At 41.2% G+C, this 20,803-nt stretch overlaps 1 protein-coding gene across 4 annotated transcripts in view; it reads left to right on the top strand.

Moving 5' to 3' along the window:
- Positions 1-20,803, top strand: part of LOC109030076 (uncharacterized) — a 337,729-nt gene that overhangs the window by 102,831 nt on the left and 214,095 nt on the right. The gene's annotated exons all lie outside the window — the stretch shown is intronic.

Raw genomic sequence — 20,803 nt, 5'->3', positions numbered from 1 at the left:
ATAACAGTAAAGAGCTGGAAACCATAATAATGAACGATGCAGGCTTTGATGTTTCGCAGGAGACGAAAGAATAAGTTAAAATAAAATAAATCAAGGTCAATGATAACCTTTCAGCAAATTGGAAACACAAATTCAACTTTGTGAACTTTTCCACTTACTTTAGAGTGACTAGGACTAAGCTATACAGAGAAAACCGAGTCATTTTTGGACAAACGTAAGGTACATGAGATGAGAGTAGAGATGACCGTCTCTGGTCAGAAATTTAAAGTTGAGTATAAACATTTTGAAATGTGCAAATGGGCAATGAACTTTCCCTCTGGCATACCTAAGTCTTGTAAAGTAATTAAACTTCAAACCTGTCTTCTACAATTTTATCTGGATGTGACTTGGTTTCGTTCCTTTCCTAGATTATAAGCGGATAAGCGAAACGATTTTGTAGGTTAGGTCGATAAGAGAAAAAACAATTGAGTTCCGGCACTGAGAGAAGCTATGAGCTGATTTCTAAGTCGATATTCGAAGTTAACTGTATGATTAATGAGTCACTTGAGAAACAATTGTCACTTTAAATTCTACAATTGCGTGAAAACAACAAATAATGCGCACTTTCTGAAGTCCAGCCGAGCTGGATCAAGGCATTCAAGCGGACGGATTTTACTTGAAAAATTTAGAAATGGATAAGAATATGCTTCCGTGTGTGTTTAAAGTGTACGATAAGAGGAATTCGTAAACTCACATCTCGCAATCCTCGGATCGTACGCACTACGCACTACGTAGTTTTGTTCCGAACGAAACAATGCACGTCGCGCACTGATTTGCGGAGTCATCAAATTCCTGCGTTCAGAGACAGAGAGCGCTAGCGTCGTTCCCTGTCTGCTGAAATCTTCGGTAGCTTGATACGAATACCCAGTCGGCAAAACGAAAAACTTCGGGACGGAGAACGAAAAATGCTCAGATCAGCAGACGAAGGCCAATTTGGGACCACGGTGTGTTATGCCGAACACGCCCGCATACGCCCCCGAATATTCAGTTCCTCACGCCGAAGTCGGGCCTACCGAACCGGTCGGCGCAAATCCCCGAACTTTTTTTCTCCGTGCAGAGAGAGTACATATCATGAACAAACTATTGAATACAAGTGCATATAATGAACAAAGCGTTTAATGCAAAAAGTACGCATGAATCATAAACAAATTAACATTGAATACATTCCTTAGGAGTTATGGTAATGATAATATATCACATTGCTTTCTGCAATTTCTATCGCTAACTTATAGGCTACATTACACTCTTGGTTCTTGAAGTTTCAAATTGCTAACACAGGTCCCCGCCCGCGGAATATTACCCCCTTATAAAGAAATTTATGGTTGATCTATACTGAACTGTCTGTACGGATTTCCTCCAACATCTACGTAATTAAAAGGGGCACTGTTACCAATATTCGCTTTGAATATTAATAGAAGGTTCCCTCAAGTCAGCTGAACTAACAGCATTTAACTAACTGTGTGAATACAACTGTGGTTTATTACAGCTAAGAACAAAAAAAAGGAACAACATTTACCTGACAAATATGCTATAGGTACTTGCTTAGTAAGAACATATGGTACTATGTACCTGAGAGCCTAAGCATTCTAAAAATTAATTCATTATCAATTGAAATTAAGGCTGGAGGCAAAAGACACGACTAGAAACCTTCTAGACTCAAAACTTACTTCAGATCAACTTCCAAGTCTCCTTGAGTGTCATAAACAAAACTTTTCAATGTTCATTGAATGTCTTGAAATCTGAAAAATTGCCTGTTAACATCTACTCCTTCACTTTTATAGGAATGAAAAAATTCTCAAAGAAACACATGATAATACTGAGAAGGGGAAGAACAAGTCAGTCTCAATATAACACAGTAATAACTAGTATAAGTATAAAGGAGTAATAAACAATAAAAAAGGAATATTAATCATCACAAACGTTAAAAAAATGTCTCAGAATAATATTAAGAAACATTTAGCAACATTTTCATGAACATAAAGTATTCAGAACAAATGGATCTACTGTTGTGTAGCACCCTGAACACTCAATTTTGATACAAAAACAAAAGGAACCTGCCTGAAGACAGAAAATGTGTGCATAACTTGCAAACAACTTATGACTACAATAATTCAAAATAGAGAGAGACAAGCTTTAAAATAGGTTGCAATAACACCCTTGGAGGTCTCATCTCAAAATCTCCAACCCTACCGGAAAAAATTATCTTTTATTTTTCTTCATTTCTCACAATTCCGTTTGCAGTAAACATTACAGGGGATAGAGTTTCTTTAAATCCCAAATCTTACTATTCAAATTTATTCTTAGAACTAAAAGTTAAAGGACTTTTGAAAATGATGAAAATTCTTCCACAAAATGTACAATTTTTTTGCATTTAAAAACTTCCACCTTTAAGATGTCTCTGTCAGTGTAAGAAAAAGGCGCGGAAGAAAATTAAAATGAAAAACTTCTCCTGCGAACTAAAATTGTTTCAATCGTCGTTTAAAAAAAAATTGACATCCGCTTGGATATTCCAGGTTTCCCATTTAGCTACTTTTAATCTCAATTTTCCAATTCAAACAAAATAAAAAAAATGAACAAAATTGCTATTCAGTATTTCTACACTCAATTTTTTAAATTTTTTTTCAATTTCCAAACCAACCGACGACTGATATGAATAGTAATATTTTAGGAATATATTCAATTTCACAACATACAACGAAACATTGAATATAGTAAAAAAAAAAAATGTTGAATATAGTCAATTACATATTATATGTACCAAAACATTGAATAAAAACAATTTTCCTTAAGAGAGTTTTATTTGACGAGTTTTCAGATCCTTCGTATCATTATCGTAATTATAATGAAAGGTTATGTCTCCGATAATGAACAGAAATAGGAACTCGAAAAAGATATCTTGTATCCTACTCCCTAAGCAACTATCGAACATCATACTTTTCAATAGTAGGGGGTAACTTTTCGTTAAACCACACCTATAGCCGCATAATACTTTTGACAAACTGAGAATGCAACCTCTCATATTATCCTTCATTGATACTAAACTTTTAATGCCATTAAGTATCTTTCCTTTCTATTTAAATTCAAAGGGGGCAACTCCTTTTATGCAGTTGCTGCAATTATTGCACTCTTCAATTTTGAAATTTTTATCAATATTTCTAAGATTAATAGTTTGTAAGTACATACATTTTTGTTTCATTCCTAAATAACAGAAGAGGCTTCGACGCTTTAGGAAAGTAACTGCAATTTCTCCCTGGGCCCTTCGACCCGCCATTAGAAGTCTCATAGAAATTTTTTTCATGTTTCTTCAGACAGATGTTGCTCCAATTCTGGTTACTTCACGTTTGCTTGTGGTGTCATCAGATAAGCTAGCATTTGGATCTAATTCGTTTGCAAGCAACCGTTATGCAATCATTCATTAGCAATCAAGGATTGATAACAATTAAACGCCAAGCATACTCAATTTTCTATTGCTATTGGAAAATCTCATTGAGATTGCTCTCAAACAGAATATAAATCAATGCTACCTGATGCTATGACACCTTTATTAGTATCAACGAATCAATATTTAGAAGAGTGAGAGAAATTATGATTGAAGTATTCATAAGTTTTTCGATTTCAATTCATACTTTTTCTTAAGGCTATGTTGACGATCGCACCTACTATATATGAGTCTATTTCCTATTACATTTTATTGTGTTGGATAATTTTCTGAGGCCTTCTATTGTGCATTGAACACATAAATCTGAAATAATAAGAAAATGAGTTGTAAGTTGAAGATTTTCACTAAAAACTTGAACTTCTTAGCTGCTATTGTAAGAAAAACACAGGGTAAATGAATCGTATTCGATAGTGATTTGATGTATCATTCAATAAGAGATTAGATTCGGAAATCCTTACGGATTTCGTGTCTGATCGAACTAAGTATGGCAACGTCCGAATGTTGATACTGCGTTTTTACCCAGCACGACAGCACTCGGCTGGGATTACCTTTTGTCGTCGGCTAACAACGCCAACCGAGGCAAAACCGCGTATCTGGCATCAGAGCGCCTATCGGTGTTGCGCGGTTGCTGCACGGAACGGGGCTCGGTGACGCGGGCGGGCGCGGTGCGGTGGAGCCGGGAGTTTAAAATTAAGCTTCAATTGCAGGATTCGACGATCAACTCGTGGAAATTTCGGCATGACGAGTTTCTCCCCCATTCAAGAATAATAATGCGTGAAATAAGTTTTAATTAGTTTTCCAGCAGTTTTACCCAACTTTTTTACCCCGTTGAAATTTCAGCCAATCTCCCTACCTCCCAGCTCTACTCTCGTCCCTTTCGGTCTCGTCTCGTTCTCCCCGTCCCTTCTCCCTCTCTACTCCTCCCCCCCCCCCCCCCGGTCCGGCTGCCTATCCCGAGTCATGTTGACGACTCACTTCCTCCACGTCACGGTAACCTGTTACTCATCGATTCGTATTTATATCATTCCGACCGAATGTGAACTCGTGTGTAACTTAATGAAATCTGTTGTCGTGATGGTAATGAAAAAAATGTTATCATTTTGAATTGTGTAAAGGGCCTTGTAGAGGAAATGATATCAAAAATTTTAACACAAATATGCAGTTACTGTGGGACTAACGACAAGTTATGAACAATACTGTTTTTAGCAAGCAACTTATAAATCGAAGAAGGAATCTTCCAAATTAGCCGGTAAAAAGAACGGATGATCACCCGCTAAGTTTGGCCTGTTGTAAGCAGGATTGTAATATTGAGCAGCGCATTTGGAATTGAAACATCCCTGGTGTATAGAGTGAATTTCCTACTGTAGAATTTCCGTAATTTTGTACAACCAAGTAGAAAAAACAAACAAGAAACATCGAAATTGATTGTCAAATGGTCAATGCTGCCAAAATCATGCGGTTATAATTAGTGGGTGGAATGCCGGATGAAGGGGATGAATCAGACATTTTTATCCGCTGTCAATTCGAGACTAGTGAGAGGAAAATCACGCAAATTGGCCCTTGCCACACGACGTATTCTGCGGTGGATATTCTCATCTGCATTTAAATCTGATTGATAGAAATACTTCTATATTACGTGCAATTGGCTCCTAGAAATGATGAGAGATGGTTTCGTTCCTTTCCGCCCAGGATAGGAGGCTAAGATGGTCCCGTCACTGAAGTAGGTGACACCTTTAACTTACAAGCGAAGTTCCACTAGCAATATGGTCCATGGATACAGAAGGTAATTAGTGGGTATTCAATTATTCATGTTCAAACTTAATAAAAAAGTAAATTACTCACTTGTGGGAGCCTGTGCCGGCCCGGAAGCGGAGATGAGCGGGAAATGAGATGAACGAGTTTGCACCAAAAAACCGAAACAAAACTGGTCGGTGACTGATGGACTTTCGGCAGGATTTTTTGTAGGTCCTACCTCCGGAGGTCCAGGACTGAATCTCTGCTAAACTCAAACGCCGATAATATCATACAAATGAAATCATTAATCTACAAAATAGGTGCACTTTTTACACTTTACGTAATCACTATATCCTTACCGCCGTTGTTGTTGCTTAGTCGTTGTTATTTTCGGACGGAACACGTTTATTTTTGAATATTGATTACTTTTCGAGGTTTTTGGTGGAACTCTGTACTCCCTTCCACCTTTCGGCCTACCTCCGGAGGTGGGTTGAGAAGTTGAGACACCGATTGCTGATGAGCTCAACGGAAGATATTGGGTTGGGGGAAAAAACGTTCTTAATGCGGATTTGCGGTGGAAAATGTCAACCAAATCCATTCGCAATAATTCGGATAGGCATCATGTACTCCTAACTTGTTCAATTTTTGAATAATTTTCGATGGTAAGTTTTCAACTTCACTCGCAAATTTTTCGAAAAACTCCCCTCATTTTTGCGCTTCGGTGATCGTCGTTCTTGCCTTCGATACACAGAAAAAATTAAAGCGCTGCATGATTTAACAAATAAATTGCTGATCTAAGTGACCACAATATTTCAACGTAGGTTTCACAACACAATAATGCTACTTTAACCACTATTGTAAGCTAATTTAACCACGGGTGTGGTTAAGGTAGCATACTTGTGTGGTGAAATCTACGTTGAAATATTGCAATCATTGTTTTTAGCAATTGAATTGTTAAATCAGCGATTTAAATTTTCTTTGTATGTTTATAACCTATCAAGTTTAATATGCATATTGCTTGCACCCTTTAATTCAACTAAATACGATACTTAATAAGCAATATGCCAAAGGTGGTTACTCCGATGTTAATTAGCCAATGCATTTCGCTCGTTCGGACATATTCAGAGCTTTGCATAATAAATATCAATATTTTATAAAACTTTCGCACTTGTTGTGGTCGTCGCTCCGTAAAATTTTGATCTGTTCATTTTAATGCGCGCTTACTTAATTACAGACTAACTCTTTCTTTTTGGTCGTGAATTCAACAATTGTTCGTCGTTGAGGCCGGCTAGTTTGTTATTGTACTTCATAGTATGTAAGCATGTTGCAAACATGTTGTCAACGAAGTCCCTGATCCGAGCCAATGATTCGTGGGGTTTTAGTCGCGTCCGTTTTCCTGAAACGACACTTATGACTCGTTGAAGTCAGAATAGCCATTTGCAATTCCACTGGTCAGCAGTGTTCGGTGCCTCGAGCGCGCAGGGTGATGGCCTCTTCTCTCTCCGACCGCGGCCTTTGAACTTGGAAGGTGTGACCGCGTGGCTTTGATCGGACGAACCGTGTCGTGTCGCCTCGGTTTCACACTGAAGTCTCCCGCGTGAAGCTCCGGTCCAAAAGCTCTTTGATTGCAGTCAACCTCCGCGGCAACGAACTTACTGCATCGGGGGGAAGCATTTCTTTCTAAATCCAAAGGAACTTTTGTAGAACATATCTCGCAAAGGAATTACATTAATTTCGAAACGAATTCCAGCTATTTTTACAAGGAGCCAAGAGGTGTCCTGTGTTAACAGGATCTTAGGCGATGCCGAAAGAACTCATTTACGGAGACGTCCTCTTCGTAAAGCTCCCGTCCAAAAGCTCTAGATAACCGACCTCCGCGGAAACTGAATTCCTGCACGATGAAACATTTCCTTCTCAATCCCAAGGAATTTTTGTAGAACATATCTCGCAAAGGAATTACATTTATTTCGAAACGAATTCCAGCTATTTTTACAAGGATCCAAGGGGTGTCCTGTGTCAACAGGATTTTAGGCGATGCCGAAAGAACTCTTTTCCGGAGACGTCCCCCGCGTAAAGCTCCCGTCCAAAAGCTCTAGATAACCGACCTCCGGAGCAGCGGAGCTTTTGCACGAGGAAACATTTCCTTCTTAATCCAAAGGAATTTGTGTAGAACATATCTCGCAAAGGAATTACATTTGTTCCGATAAAAATTCCAGCTATAAAGAATAACCAAGAGGAGTCCTGTGCCTGTGTTAACAGGATTCGAAGCGATACTGATAGAACTAATTTCCGCGGAGACATCGAGTGAAAAATGGACGAATTTCCGTTAAATGGAATCAGATACAGGTGGGAACGAAGGGGTGTGATCGTTAGTCGAGGGCCGTAAGAATGAATGGGAATTGTAACGCGCCAGTGACGTCAGCGACGACGACGGGAGCGATGATGCCGGACAACGCGGTAACTATGAGCCCTGCGGGCCGATTATTGAAATTGATAGACAAAGCTATAGACAAAGAAGACATAGGGGGCATAAAGCAATCCTATCGGTTGAAATGGGTGGTTCTCATAGACTAAGGGGGAAAATGATAGACTGACTGTCGGGTCTCTCGTGGGTCGCCGTTAGTTAGTCTATTACCTACCGCCTTTGTCCATTGCAACCACCCGCTTCTGCCAATGGGATCCCTCCAAATCCTTTTTGTCTTCTCTGTCTATTGCTTTGTCTATCAATTTCAATAATCAGCCCGCTGATGGCCACAACGCTATTTTCCCCCGTCCACCGCTTATGAGTGCCGCATACAATTATTACACATAATACCCTTTTTTGGCTTGACTTCGCAGCGTGAGCTTTGCCCTCATCCTCGTTTTCGAAGTAGTTCTTCGTCGTTGAAATTATGATATAATGCAGCGCCAGGACCTTGCAATACCGCTAAAAGTGGATACAAGCCAGTTCTTCGTGCCATTAGAGAGGTAGTAGAACTGCTACTCGGTAGGTCCTCTGGCTGTTCCGCATTTCTCGATGATGGTTTCCAAAGCCTATAACAATCATAGAAAAAAATTCGCGGCATTCAAGTAATTGCCCCACGTTTGAGTACTGTGTTCGAGTTCAGGATATTATTGGAGTTTAAAGTAACCATTATGTTACCTTCTGAATCACAACTGGGTCGAATCTTGTCGCTGGTGTTTTCAAAACACGCGGAGAACCTCCCTTTGCACCGCGTTCAATTTCTGTTACGACTTCTTCGTCAGTCCTTCCTCTTGCTTTTGAACTTGAGCGAAGGCAACAATATTTGAAGCGTTGGGAGCCAGAGGAACTGAATCGTATTGCAATTTGCAACTGGCTTCTTTTTACCTCTTAGGCGAAGGCAACAATATTCTAAGGGTTGGGAGCCAGAGGAACTGAGTTGTACTGCAATTCGCAACTGGCTTTTTTCCGCTTGCATGCTCTTGAACTGTGTCGAAGGCAACAATATTCGAAGGGTTGGGAGTCAGAGGAAGTGAATTGTATTGCAATTTGCAACTGACTTTATTTAATCGTATGCTCACTTAAGCGTTTTTTGTGTGTTTTAATTTATGTTACACCCTGTAGGCAATTCGAAAAGAATCAACTGAAAATTCTGTGAAACTGGCACCCGTCACGAATGCAAAAATTAAATGCTCTGTGAAACTTGAAGACTTAGCAATGCAATTCAATCTCTCAGGCTTTCATCCCTTCATTTGATGATCTCAGATATCGCGTTCGGAGGACATATACTTGCCTTTATTCTGTAGCTTTCATTCTGTCGTATGCCCTACTGGTGGTCTTCTATAACCGTAAACAATTTCATCATTCTTCACGTTTCTATAATCGGTAGCCATTCCATCCTCGCTTAAATCTTCGAAAGTATCTACTCCCGGCTCTCTTGAAAATGTTCACCTGCTTAATTGAAACAAACTCCAAAGAAGTACATTTCAAACCGAAGATTCATCTTTCTCCCTATAATTTTGTTCTACTTTCTTAATCTTTAGTAACAATTTCATTCTTTCTATAATGTGTTCGGTTTCCTCATTATATCAGATTAATTCAGTGTGAATTGTGTAATGTACGTGCACACTGGAAAAAAAACACATTGGAACTAGAGTCCAGACTCTTGAAAACATTGCCAAGAATAATGTCTCTTCATTCAATCAGATTTAAGCTTAAATCAACAGGAAATCCGCTCAAATTAAGAGGCTTGGTTCTCGATTTAAGCTGGATTCTGATTGAATCAAGAGTATTTTTTCTTGTCGATGTTTTTAAGAGTCTGGACTCTAGATCCAATGTTTTTTTTTTTTTTTTTTTTTTTTTTTTTTTTTTTTTTTCTTTTCCAGAATACGTAGATCATTTAAAGAGGCATTCTTGTCGGGATACTGGCTCTTCTCAAAATAAAGACATTTTCTCTTTCTCTCCGAACTCCTCTCAGCTTCTATTCCATCCGTAAGGTCCTTTTTGTGCAGGAGATGAGACTCAAACTGCATTAAAATTTTAAAAAAGTACAAATAAGGGGAAAGATCTCACCCCTCACCCTGCCCATGTCATGTTTCAAAGCTGCGCATTCCTCGAATTAAATTCTTTCTCGTGCAGGACTGGAGAGATGAGAAAGAAAGTTTCCATCACGCCGCATTAATTACTCGCAGAAAATAAAGAGAAGAATACGCGGAACGCTGATACATTTTCTCATGAAAAACCGGCGTCAATTTTTCCTCGTAAATTCATAATCTTCGAACGTGACTCCCCTGGATATGACTCTCTTCGAAAGGGCGCTCGCAGACCCGGGAGTGGAGGGGGGGGGGGGGCGTCATCGGGAAGTGTAAAATTGAAACGGCCCAAGGCGAGTGGAGTTTCTGACAGATATTAAGAACTTATTTCGATGCAGCGGGTCGGAAAAATTGAGCGGATTTTTTTCTCTCGTAAAAAGAGCCGAAGTGCAGAAAGGATCTGCCCAAGCCATGTAACGTTCTTGCGACGAAACGCTGAATTTTTGCCCGCGGAGTCCGATCCGGGCACTACAAGCGTTGACAATATATCGGTCAAAGAACTATTTCGTTCCTCCTTTCTTTTTTAATTAAAGTCTATTTGACAGGCATCGTCGATTTAATTTATTTTCTTCCGACAAATTACTTTCAACTCACATCCTCTCCCTTTCTGGGGTCCCCACCCCCTTCGCCACCCCTCGCCGTCAGGCTTTATTTGTTCGCCCCGGAGCTTTATACAGCTCGCAAACTTCGGAGAGCAAAATCAACCCCACTTAGGGTCCTTCTTTACTTCCTAATTTACCTTCTGAGACCCTGATTGAGATATTTACGCCGTCAAAAAAGTCCTCTCCCTGATGGATGAGCCCGGTTCAGCAACGAAAAACTTACGTTTTTTAGCCTATTTCAGTAAAGACGTCTCTTCTTGCGTCAAATAAGCACTTGGATCTTTTCCCTCATTCTTGGTCTCTCTTGGATTTTTGGTTGGTTGAGAACTTTTTTTAACTCTTTCCCCGTGAAATGGAAGTTCAGTCACAATGAGCAGTGTTTCGAGCGTTTTTCACCGATTCAATTTCAGCAGATTTCAAATCTTTTTCTGTCGCTGCAATTCTTGAAAATTGAAAATTAACTCACGAGGTTGAGCGTCTGCTCTTTTCAGACTTTTTCCTTGCATATTCTTTCGTCATCTTGAGTCGAGACCTCGATGATGGAGCGTTTGACCTGCAGTTGCAGTAAACTCACGGTGATGCAGATTCCGCAAGGTCTGACGTTTATCCGAGCGTGTGGTGCGGGTGGATGAAAACGAGGCCTTCCCTAAAGGGAGGTTGTAAAAATGGCATATTAGTCTCCAGAAATCCTAAACAAGGAGAAAATCTTAGTAATTCCCAACCTTAAAGAATTAAAATCAATTTATCAATTATGTAAGGTGTACAAATATTAACTGACTATTATTAATATTATTGAATTTTTTTCCACAGTAATCCTGAACAAAGGAGAAATCTAGTAATCCCCAATTCTAGAGTATTGAAATTAATTTATCATTTATTAAACCTGTACAAATTTTAACCGATTAATCTTAAAAGTATCAAGTTAATCTTAAAAGTATGCCGGCGATCTGCCGGCATTTCGAGACGGGACCGTGTCCGTAATGAGAGAATTCGCCAGGTGATGAAGGTTGAGAAAGATATCGTGCACGACGTCATGTCCAGGCAGTTATGCTGGTATGGACATGTGCAAAGAATGTCGGAGGAGAGGTTGCCCAAACAAGTTTTGGATTGGGTACCACCTGGGAAGAGGCGACGGGGATGTCCCGTAAAGGGTTGGCGGCAGGGCGTTGACGAAGAGATGTTGCGGTGTCAGTTGCCCGATAACCTCTGGGAAGACAGGCATATGTGGCGTTTGGGTGTCGTAGAACGCCAGAGTGCGTTATAAAGCGACTCTATATATATATATCTTAAAAGTATTAGATTTTTCAAACATTCCTACTATTTGTAAAGAATGAGAACCAAGGTGTTGTAATGAATATTTATTAATTACTGAGGCACCTTTCGGCTTACGCCATCTTCGGAGTTCATATTCATCGGAACATTTTATCACAGTTATTTTACACTAGTTGTCATAAGCTCAACAATGTATACATCGTGGACATCATACGAAAAGTCTAAATTACGAGAAAGTCAAATAGTTATAGCTTATAGCCTTATAGCTTCCCTGGAACTTCATCGTGTATGCCCCCAATAATCTCCTAACGTCAATCCCTGAAATCTAACAAACAATGTATCCAATGGCTTATTCATCAGTTTCCTAATTATTCTACTATTTATCCCATCAATTCTTCGATTCACCTTCCCTCCCAACCATTCGTTCCGAAAATCTTTTCTCTCATTTAAGCCCAAAAACACAAACCTAACCCCTTCTGGTAATCTTCCCATTAACAATTCCACTGCCCTCCATGCCCTATCATCTTGCTCCTTTGCCAAATCCATTCTCCCTGCCGCCCACACTATCACATCCTCTGCTACCATCTCATCTTTTAAATCCGTCAGATGTCTCAGCCAATCCAACGACTCCCTCTTCGTTCTCATTGGCATCACAACTTCCCCTTTATCGTTCCCTATCAAATTCTTTATTTCAGTCCCTAAGTTATTTGTGTACTCATCTTCTATTACCCAAATATACTTTTGATCTTCACATTCCCTGGTATACCACTTCCTTTTTTTAACTACCGGTTTCTCCTCTTCATGTCCCTTTAAATGTAAAAAACATATCCCTTTGTTGGGAAATGTGAAACATCTAAATTTGAACTTATCCAATGAAATATTACAAGGCGTCCTTCAAGGCACCAATAAGTTTGACTGCATTCAAGAAGTACTCAATCCGGGAAAAAAATCAAAGGTCCACCATCTAAGTACAGATGTCTCCCTTAATGCAATGAACTACGAAAACGTTGTCGGCCAAGAATACGACTCTGAATCTGTTCTTTGTTTTTGTCGAGCTGCACTCGCGCTTAGAACGCTAGTGCGACGCGTCGCAGCGCCGAAGTCACTTGAGGGCGTTGAGCAAGCCGCAAAGGGGGATGCGGGAGGGCGATGGCGGTTTGGCGAGGGGGAGTGGAGTCAAGAGTGGCGGGCCTATTATGAAAATGCGTCGCGCCGTTGATCAATTGAGCACTGTTGAACCCTTCATTTGCTCCAGTCAATTATTCCTCCTCGATCAGCTCATCATCTTCGCTCCGCTAAATGCTCCGCGCCGTCGCCGCATCACTCCCAGAGCCGCCTCCAGCCCTGACCTTACCACCATCGTTTTCATTGACATTGCGACGACTCATTCTCGCCTTGGGTAGCTGATGGTGCCGGCGTATTATACTCGGGGTTGCCACAGTGAGGGAAAACTGGGAAATGTCAGGGAATTTTAAAAAGTCAGGGCTAACCGGGAAATGTCATCAATGTATAAGGAATCAAGGGATACACTAGGAATGCTTTATTTGTAAATTGTTCGCCTCCCTCCTCTTTGAAATTTGCGACTTCATTCTGTGTTTTTTCTTCTTTCTTTCTTTTCGAAAACATGATCAAAATCATTGGATAAAAATGTTGAACTATATCAAACACACATTTTATCTTCTCTCAAAGGGGCATTTTTGACCTCTACTTTTTAAATTTTTAATTCTGTACTACACCATTTTGATCTCTCATCTAAGGTGTTAATGGCTCAATAAACGTATCTACCAACCAACCAACCTACCAACTATACACGATTATCAAAGAAAGATACAGGTACAAGAGTCTCATTAACATACTAACATAATGGGGCGAAAACTTACGCACTGCCACAGTTGCACTGTTCATGTCTATACTTTTTTGGAACACAGATTATTCGAGATCATTAAAGGGAGCACCGATTGCGGAGGATGCTTGGTACCAGCATTCGGCGTTAACTTTTTAAAATGGAAAGATTGACTCGAATGAGCCCTTCATTCTCAAAAGGTGTCAATTTAAATTGTTCCTGGAACATCCAGATCTTCAACGGATAAATTACCACGCTCATCCATTGTGTCTTATTGAACGCCCGAGGAGTCTGAAACTTAGTCACCCTTGGCGGCAGTCCTCCGACGAAAATGATAACGAGGACCGGCAATTCTCGGAAACCATTACCAGGTTGAAACGACTGAATAAAAAGTTTCATGCGTTTAAGAGGAAGTATCGACTTTACATTAAAGATTTTCATTATTTATTGTTCCTTAAAAATTTTGGACAGTATTCGATTGCACAAGCTTACCTTTAATTGGTCAGTCGATAACTTGATGGTATTATCCGATTCATCCCTTGAAAAGGGTAGGGTATGAAGGAGATCTTTTTCTTCTAGGCCGGTTTAAAATCGTGACTTGCCCATTTCATCCCATTTTTGCTGGAATCTACGAAAGGGAGTGATCTCGGGTATTATCAGGTGCTGCCCTAAAATCTCTCTCATAGGAAACAAAGTCTGTTCAGGTTGGAGTTCAGTCAAAGGCTGAAAAGAACTCAATCTTCAACATGTTGCATTTCCTTCCTCGTTGTGGCCTCAAGCAATACTCAAGAAATATTTAGTTTTTTACAAGCATCTATTCTTAAGAGTCATTTTCACTTCTAGCCGCCATAGCCCTATATTCCTCAGAAGTCCTTCAGGGAGTCAGTTCTCCCCCAGTTTATTGTGCAACCTCATTCTTCTCCTTGATCTCTCCCAGGAGGAACCCATTCAATCATCATATGATCTTGTTAGCATGATCTATTCAAAAATAATGTTCATGAGAACCACAAAATTGTGTTTTGAGTGAAACCCTTCATTTCAACGTGCACGGCTTTAACTGCAGTGGCGAGTCGTCTAGTCGGCGGATCGCTAGCTGGCATCTTCCTCTTCTTCCGTGTCCGATAGCACCAATAAGATTAAATTAGATTTTCCCTGACCAATAATTTGCAACATAGATTGCTTCGTCATTTGCACTAAAAATATCGTCCCTTGTGCAGGTTTTAGTCATGTTAGGGCAGATTAGAAGGTGGTTGTAATCTTGCTTTGCCCCACACTCGCATAGTTCGTTCTCAGCGAGACCCCACCTCAGCAAGTTTGATTTGCACCGTGTTACAGCTGTTCGTAACCGATTAAGAGACTTCCACGTCCCGAAGGTCAGGTTAAGGCCAAGGGATCCCTCCTCTAGTGGTTCTATCTTCGAGTGTGGTACTGAATTTTTCCACAAGTTCAGTCGCCGTTCTTTCGGGGTTGTGGAGAGTTTCGGGGTTGTCGGGCTAGCTGGCATAGTTTACGGTCAGAACTAGGGCGGTATCTGATCGCCTTCGAACCTCTGACTTTCGTTCTTGATCAACGGGAACGTGCTTGACAAGCGCCTTCGCAGCTGTTCGTCTTGCGACGATCCAAGAATTTCACCTCTAACGTCGCAATACGGATGCCCCCGTCCGCCCCTATCGATCATTACCTCGGACCCCACGAAGACCCGCCGCGCCGTCAGACGCCGGTGCCCGCTTGATCGATATTTCCCCATTTGAAGTTATGGCAAAGAACCGATTATCGCAAGGTGTTCGTTGCTAACACCCTGTCCATCGATCCTATTTCATAGCTTCAAATGGTGCATCAATCGATATATCGCAACGCACGCCACGCCACTGTTTTACTGTGACCGCATATCGACGGTGAAACTACCAAACCACGTATCTCGTTTGCGGTGTTTAAAAATCTCCGCTCACATTTTATTTTTTTGAAGTAGACAAAATCAATATCATTCCTTGAAATTTTCACGGAATTTTCTCCGCACGAAGAGGAAAAATCACGGAAATTTTCAAGACTGGACGTTAAGTAGCTTTTCATTTAAAAAATAAAGTATGACAGGAAGTCTGCGACGTCGCAAACCGAGATACGTGGTTTGGTAGTTTCACCGTCGATATCTGTTAAAGCAGAGACTCGTAACGAATAAGTGTTTAGGAGAATGATTTCCGAGCGGGTAAGGTTGTAAGAAGTGAGCGAAATGGAGTTTCTGGCAGATATTCCTCAGCATCCTCGGGAACGTGAACGTGAACGTGACGTTATTGTTTGTCTATGTCACCGTCAGAGAGAGTGGTAAATTCTCGTTTCCGCGAGTAGGCGCCATTTGGGGGAAGGACGTTTCTAATCTTTTATCGCGTTCTTTTCGGGACACGAGTTTCCCAGCTCGTCTCCTCAACATCCTCGTTCCCTCAATTTTAGAGCTGATGGAGTTGAAGTACCCCATGATTCCCATATTTTCACCGTTGTCTTCGTTACAATGGCGTTCACCGCTCTCTTCGTCATGACAGCGTTTGTTTGACGGCCTTCTCCGGATCTCAACTTAATGGGTGCATGATCAGATCACGGAAAGAAAGTGTCAGGGGTGATCCCCTAAAATTGGGGTACTACCACAATTTGTTGGATAATACGGACATTTCCAATTAATTATGGTAGAGTGGACCACTAGACAAGGGACGAATTTCAGCATTCTGATACATGTTTCTTCACCAAAATTTCACGTAAAATACGACGCGCACAACGAAAATTACCGAAATTAACTCCCTCCGAAGATATTTAATGATTCTTGGTGCGTGAATTGAAACCACCCGCTCATGAAAACTAATGCTCTACGTGATTCACATCGCGCGCTAAACGTTGTCATGAACGTCTCTGCGATAAAAAAATCTGGCAACCTCAATCTTGACGCTTTAGCTCAGTTATAGCAAATTACTTATAGTTTGAAAAACACATGGTGGGAAATGAACAATGCTCGATTGAGAAGCTTGCTGAAACCGCTGTAGTGCGCGATTTGACTCACGTAGAGCTTTGAGTTTCTTGTGAGCGGGCAGTTCAAATTCCTCGTAACCAATGTGAAATATAAACGTTAATATCTCCGTTAGGCGTTGGTTTCAGTAATTTTCGTTGTGCGAATCATGTTCTACGTAAAATTCTGATTAAGAAACATGTATCTGAATGCTTCAATTCGTACCTTGTCTAGTGGTCCATTGCAGCTTAAGTTAGGGTAGTACCGCAACATTTGGGTTAGTAACCTAATTTATTGGGGCACGACCACGATTAATTCGTGTACATTTAAAAACTCTGTACAACATACACTTACTTTCTTAGGAGTCTAAATTTAGCCATTGTAAGCCAATCTGACAAGTAGTCCTGGAAGTCTTTCCTTGTCATTTTATTGTCCTTAAATTTAATATTGACTGTTTGCAAAATCAATCGATGAACTTGAGTCCCTTCAAAAGCCTTTTTTGGGGAAGCCATCACTTAGGAGTTTTGACCCTTCCAAGAGAAATTAGCTACCACAGTTAACTGGAAATGTCCATATCACACAACAAACGTGTGCTTTTCTCTATCCGTGAGCCTTCGGAATCATTTTCTGAAATGCATGTTACTCGCCATTCCTAAAAAGAATCTTTTTTGTTTTTGGCATGACTGTGTATGCATTCCAATCATTCTTATAATGGACAGCTGCTCATTGTTATGTCCTGGTGTGCTATCCGTTTAAAGCTCGGATACAGGTGAATAATAATACAAGCTGCGATGAAAATTTGCATTTTTTGTATGCATTCAGTGTACCTCAAATTTTGATTAGTCGTTGTAAGTTTTTGGGTTAAATGGAACATAGTCAAAGTTGAAATTGCAATGAAAGTGCACAATCTAATTCTCACAATGATAATTCACTTCTTTACGAGGAAGAGGCCAAATGAAATCATGGATTAAGTAATCGGGGACTTTCTTGGCAAGTCAAGGAATACTACAATGATTCCTAGTAAAATGCGAAAAAGATGAGCATGAATCTATTAATTTTTACCTTAGATTATGATTTTGCATCGTAATCGGACTAGTAATTTAGGTTGCGTGTCAGAGGAGTGCAGGGAATAACCACTACACTACGTCAACTGCTGTGCTAAGGTTTAACGCCGTATGAACATTCCAGAGTTGCCAACTCTCCCAGAGTAAAGCATGCATTTTTGAGGAAATTTATGCATATTTTTTCTCGAAATTTGTATATATTTTAGATCAAATCGCGAACGAACTTGACTGAAAAATTAGAGGAAAACTATTCACAATTTTCTTAGTGAATTCGGTTTTTCTTGAAGAAAATATGGCAACGTCTGAAGACTCATACGGTGTTCCTCCTTAGCACGGCAGTAAGGTGGAGGCATTTCCCGATTCGCAGTTATCTGCGCGAGAAGAGAAACGAGAGCCAGCGGGGGACGGTGCTTTTTAATGAACTCTCTTTTTTATTACGGACAAAATTTCCGGCTTTTATACCGAACAAGGTCGGGAGGAAGCGCTGCGGGAAGATAAATATATCTTGCTGTGAGTAAAATACCGCGCCAGGAGAAACCTGCCTCAGCGTCGCTTCGTCTTCGGTGAAACGGGAGTCGCTCCAGACGTTCATTGGCGTGACCCGAGCATCACGTGCGTACTTTCAAAGCCTTGTTAAGTAACCAAACTTTTCGAATCGCATATTTTTTTGATTCCGACATTAGTATATTATCCAATAGGAGGACTTGTATGTGACAATAGCGGATGTCGAGTTTTCACTTTGTGAAAAATCGCGTTTGAAGTTTTCGAAACTTCGTACTTGGCCGCCTGTAGAACTGAGTGGACTCTTATAAAGAATTTCCTAAAGAGCAACTCTTCCTGTCATAACCACGCGTTTTACGATTAATGTAAATATGAAATTGAAGGAGTAACAGCGATTTGAATAAAATGTGACATCCGCTATTTTTACTGAAAACATTTTTTATGCATGAAACGAAGTCTTCAGGAAGGGTAAGGCTGGGTGAAACGATTGAAGTGAACCAAAAGTAAGTCAATGCTGAGTCACTTAATAAATTTGAACAAAAAACTAAATCGTATGTAACTTTTACAACAAAAACAAGGAACAAATTCTAAAATCAGTTAAAAATTCAGCAATTCTGGCGAGACGGTCCCGATACGTATAATTTGAGTGTCAGCTACAGCCCATGGCCGGTGGGCGGGCAGTTATCGCAAAAAGGTTCGAATCTCCACAGTGTCCTGCTGCGCCGGCCGGGGAAAACAGTGGATTCTTACATCCGCTGTTTTTACCAATAACATGTTTTTCAGTTCATATCTCGCCGAAAAGTTGTGCTGTCTGATGCAATGGTAAAAAAAACCTCTTGGACCAGTGCCGCGGTGCATTGAGAGGCCGCGACTCCGTAGTGACCGGTGAGGTATCCGACGAGCCAGTGGTCTAGTTTCACTTTACGCTCCCTCCATTCCAGCGGGTCTGGAATGAGGGCTCTAGTTCTCTCTCCGTGAATTCCCCTTTCCCGGTTCCGCCATTCGTTCTGCCCATCGTTCCACGCTTCCTCCGTTAAATCTTTCCTCGTTGCTTTACCCATGACCTTTTTGAGGCCATGGTCGAGACCTTCCTCAAGCCATTGCAGCCGTAGCTGTGCTAACCTCTTGTCAATTCTCACCTCGTAACCGATGGGCAGAACTCCGCAGATTACCGCTATGGCCTCGTGGGATACAGTGCGGTATGCCCCCGAGGCCGAGATAAGCGCGAACCTTTGCGCGGACTTGAATTTCGCCATGCCGTTTCTCACTGTGGAGGTCGCCGCGTCGCCCCACATCGCCATCCCGTAAAGGATGACGGGGAGGAACACAGCGACGTACATCGTCCGCATCACCTGCCAGCCAACGCCCCAAGAGGCGGAGATGAGCTTTCTCGCTTGGCAGTTTCTTGTCGCCGGATTTAAGAGTCTTGAACTCTTGTTTCAAGCGGATTTTGCATTGAAACAAGAGTCCAGACTCTTAAATCCGGCGACAAGAAACTGCACTCTTGAACCTAGAGGTTTTTTTTACCCGTGTCCCCCCTTCCTTTCTCTCCTCCATTTATATCGGTCCCCTAGCCCGACTTGCTTTCAACAAGGCTACCCAAGCTTCCAGCAAGCCATCCTCCCCCCTTTCCAACAGTTCTTCCCGATCCGCTTTCAACAAGGCTACCCAAGCTTCCCACGGACCGTCCACCCACCTTCCCTACGGTACGTCTATATAGCCCGTAACTTTTTTGTGTCCCGGGAAACGACGAATTGGCACTGTTGGTCGTACTCCTTGATTCGGAAGCGCAGACACCGCCGACGGGAACTGGAACTTGCGATCCGCTCCGTATGCGCTAGCTCCGCCGCATGGAACTACAAAGTGAATATAATTTTTGTTGCGTTCTTCACGGTGCGGTGGCGGTGGCGGAAAGTTGGAAGTTGTCGCAGCTCCGATTAGTCGGGCGGGATTTGACAGCTCGACGCCACCACAGCGCCGCGCCGCACGGTGGAACGAGTCAGTATGAGAAGTCGGACAGAATTTGGAATCTTTAAACGCTTGTAACTCCGTTTAGATGAAACCTGGAGGTTCTAAAAGTGGCGCCATTGGTTCTCTCGTGGAATTTTCTTCTTAAAGCACCCCTTGAAATGTAAAGCAGGGTGTCTACAAGTCCGAAAATAGTACTGATTTTTTAAGGGCGGTCCGGAAGTACCGGAAGTGCGGAAATTCCGCTAGGAGGTCCAGAATATGTTTCACTTTTTGTCATATTTGTCGCAATTAGAGCGAGAAATTCTCATTTTTCTATTTTTTTCGAATTTCGTCAATTGGAGGTACTGAAAATGAACTGCATTTTTCTATTGAGGTAGGGTGTCTACAAGTCCGGAAATAGTTCTGATTTTTTAAGGGAGGTCCGTAAGTACTGAAGAAGTGCCGAAATTCCGCAAGAAGGTCCGGAATTTTTTTCCTTTTATGTCATTTTGGTCGCAGTTTGAGGGAGAAATTCAAATCTTTCGAATTTCATCAATTAAAGGTACTGAAAATCTACTTAATTTTCCTGTTGAGGAGGCACTGAATTTCCTTGGAACGTAATGATAAAGTACCGTAAAAGTACTGATTTCTGGCCAGTCTGTTTTAGTAGACACACTGTTAAAGCATGAAGAGATAAACATCAAAATTTGCAGTTGTCCAAAATTTCTTGCCCGACCTCTTTCATTGATTCGGTCCGCTGTGCGCCGCGACGCCGTCGATTGATCAGGGAAGTTTGTCGCCGGGATCCGGGAAATT

This window comes from Bemisia tabaci, chromosome 2, assembly GCF_918797505.1.
Source record: "Bemisia tabaci chromosome 2, PGI_BMITA_v3".
Classification (NCBI taxonomy): Eukaryota; Metazoa; Arthropoda; class Insecta; order Hemiptera; family Aleyrodidae; genus Bemisia; species Bemisia tabaci.
This window is presented reverse-complemented; position numbering and strand designations above follow the sequence as displayed.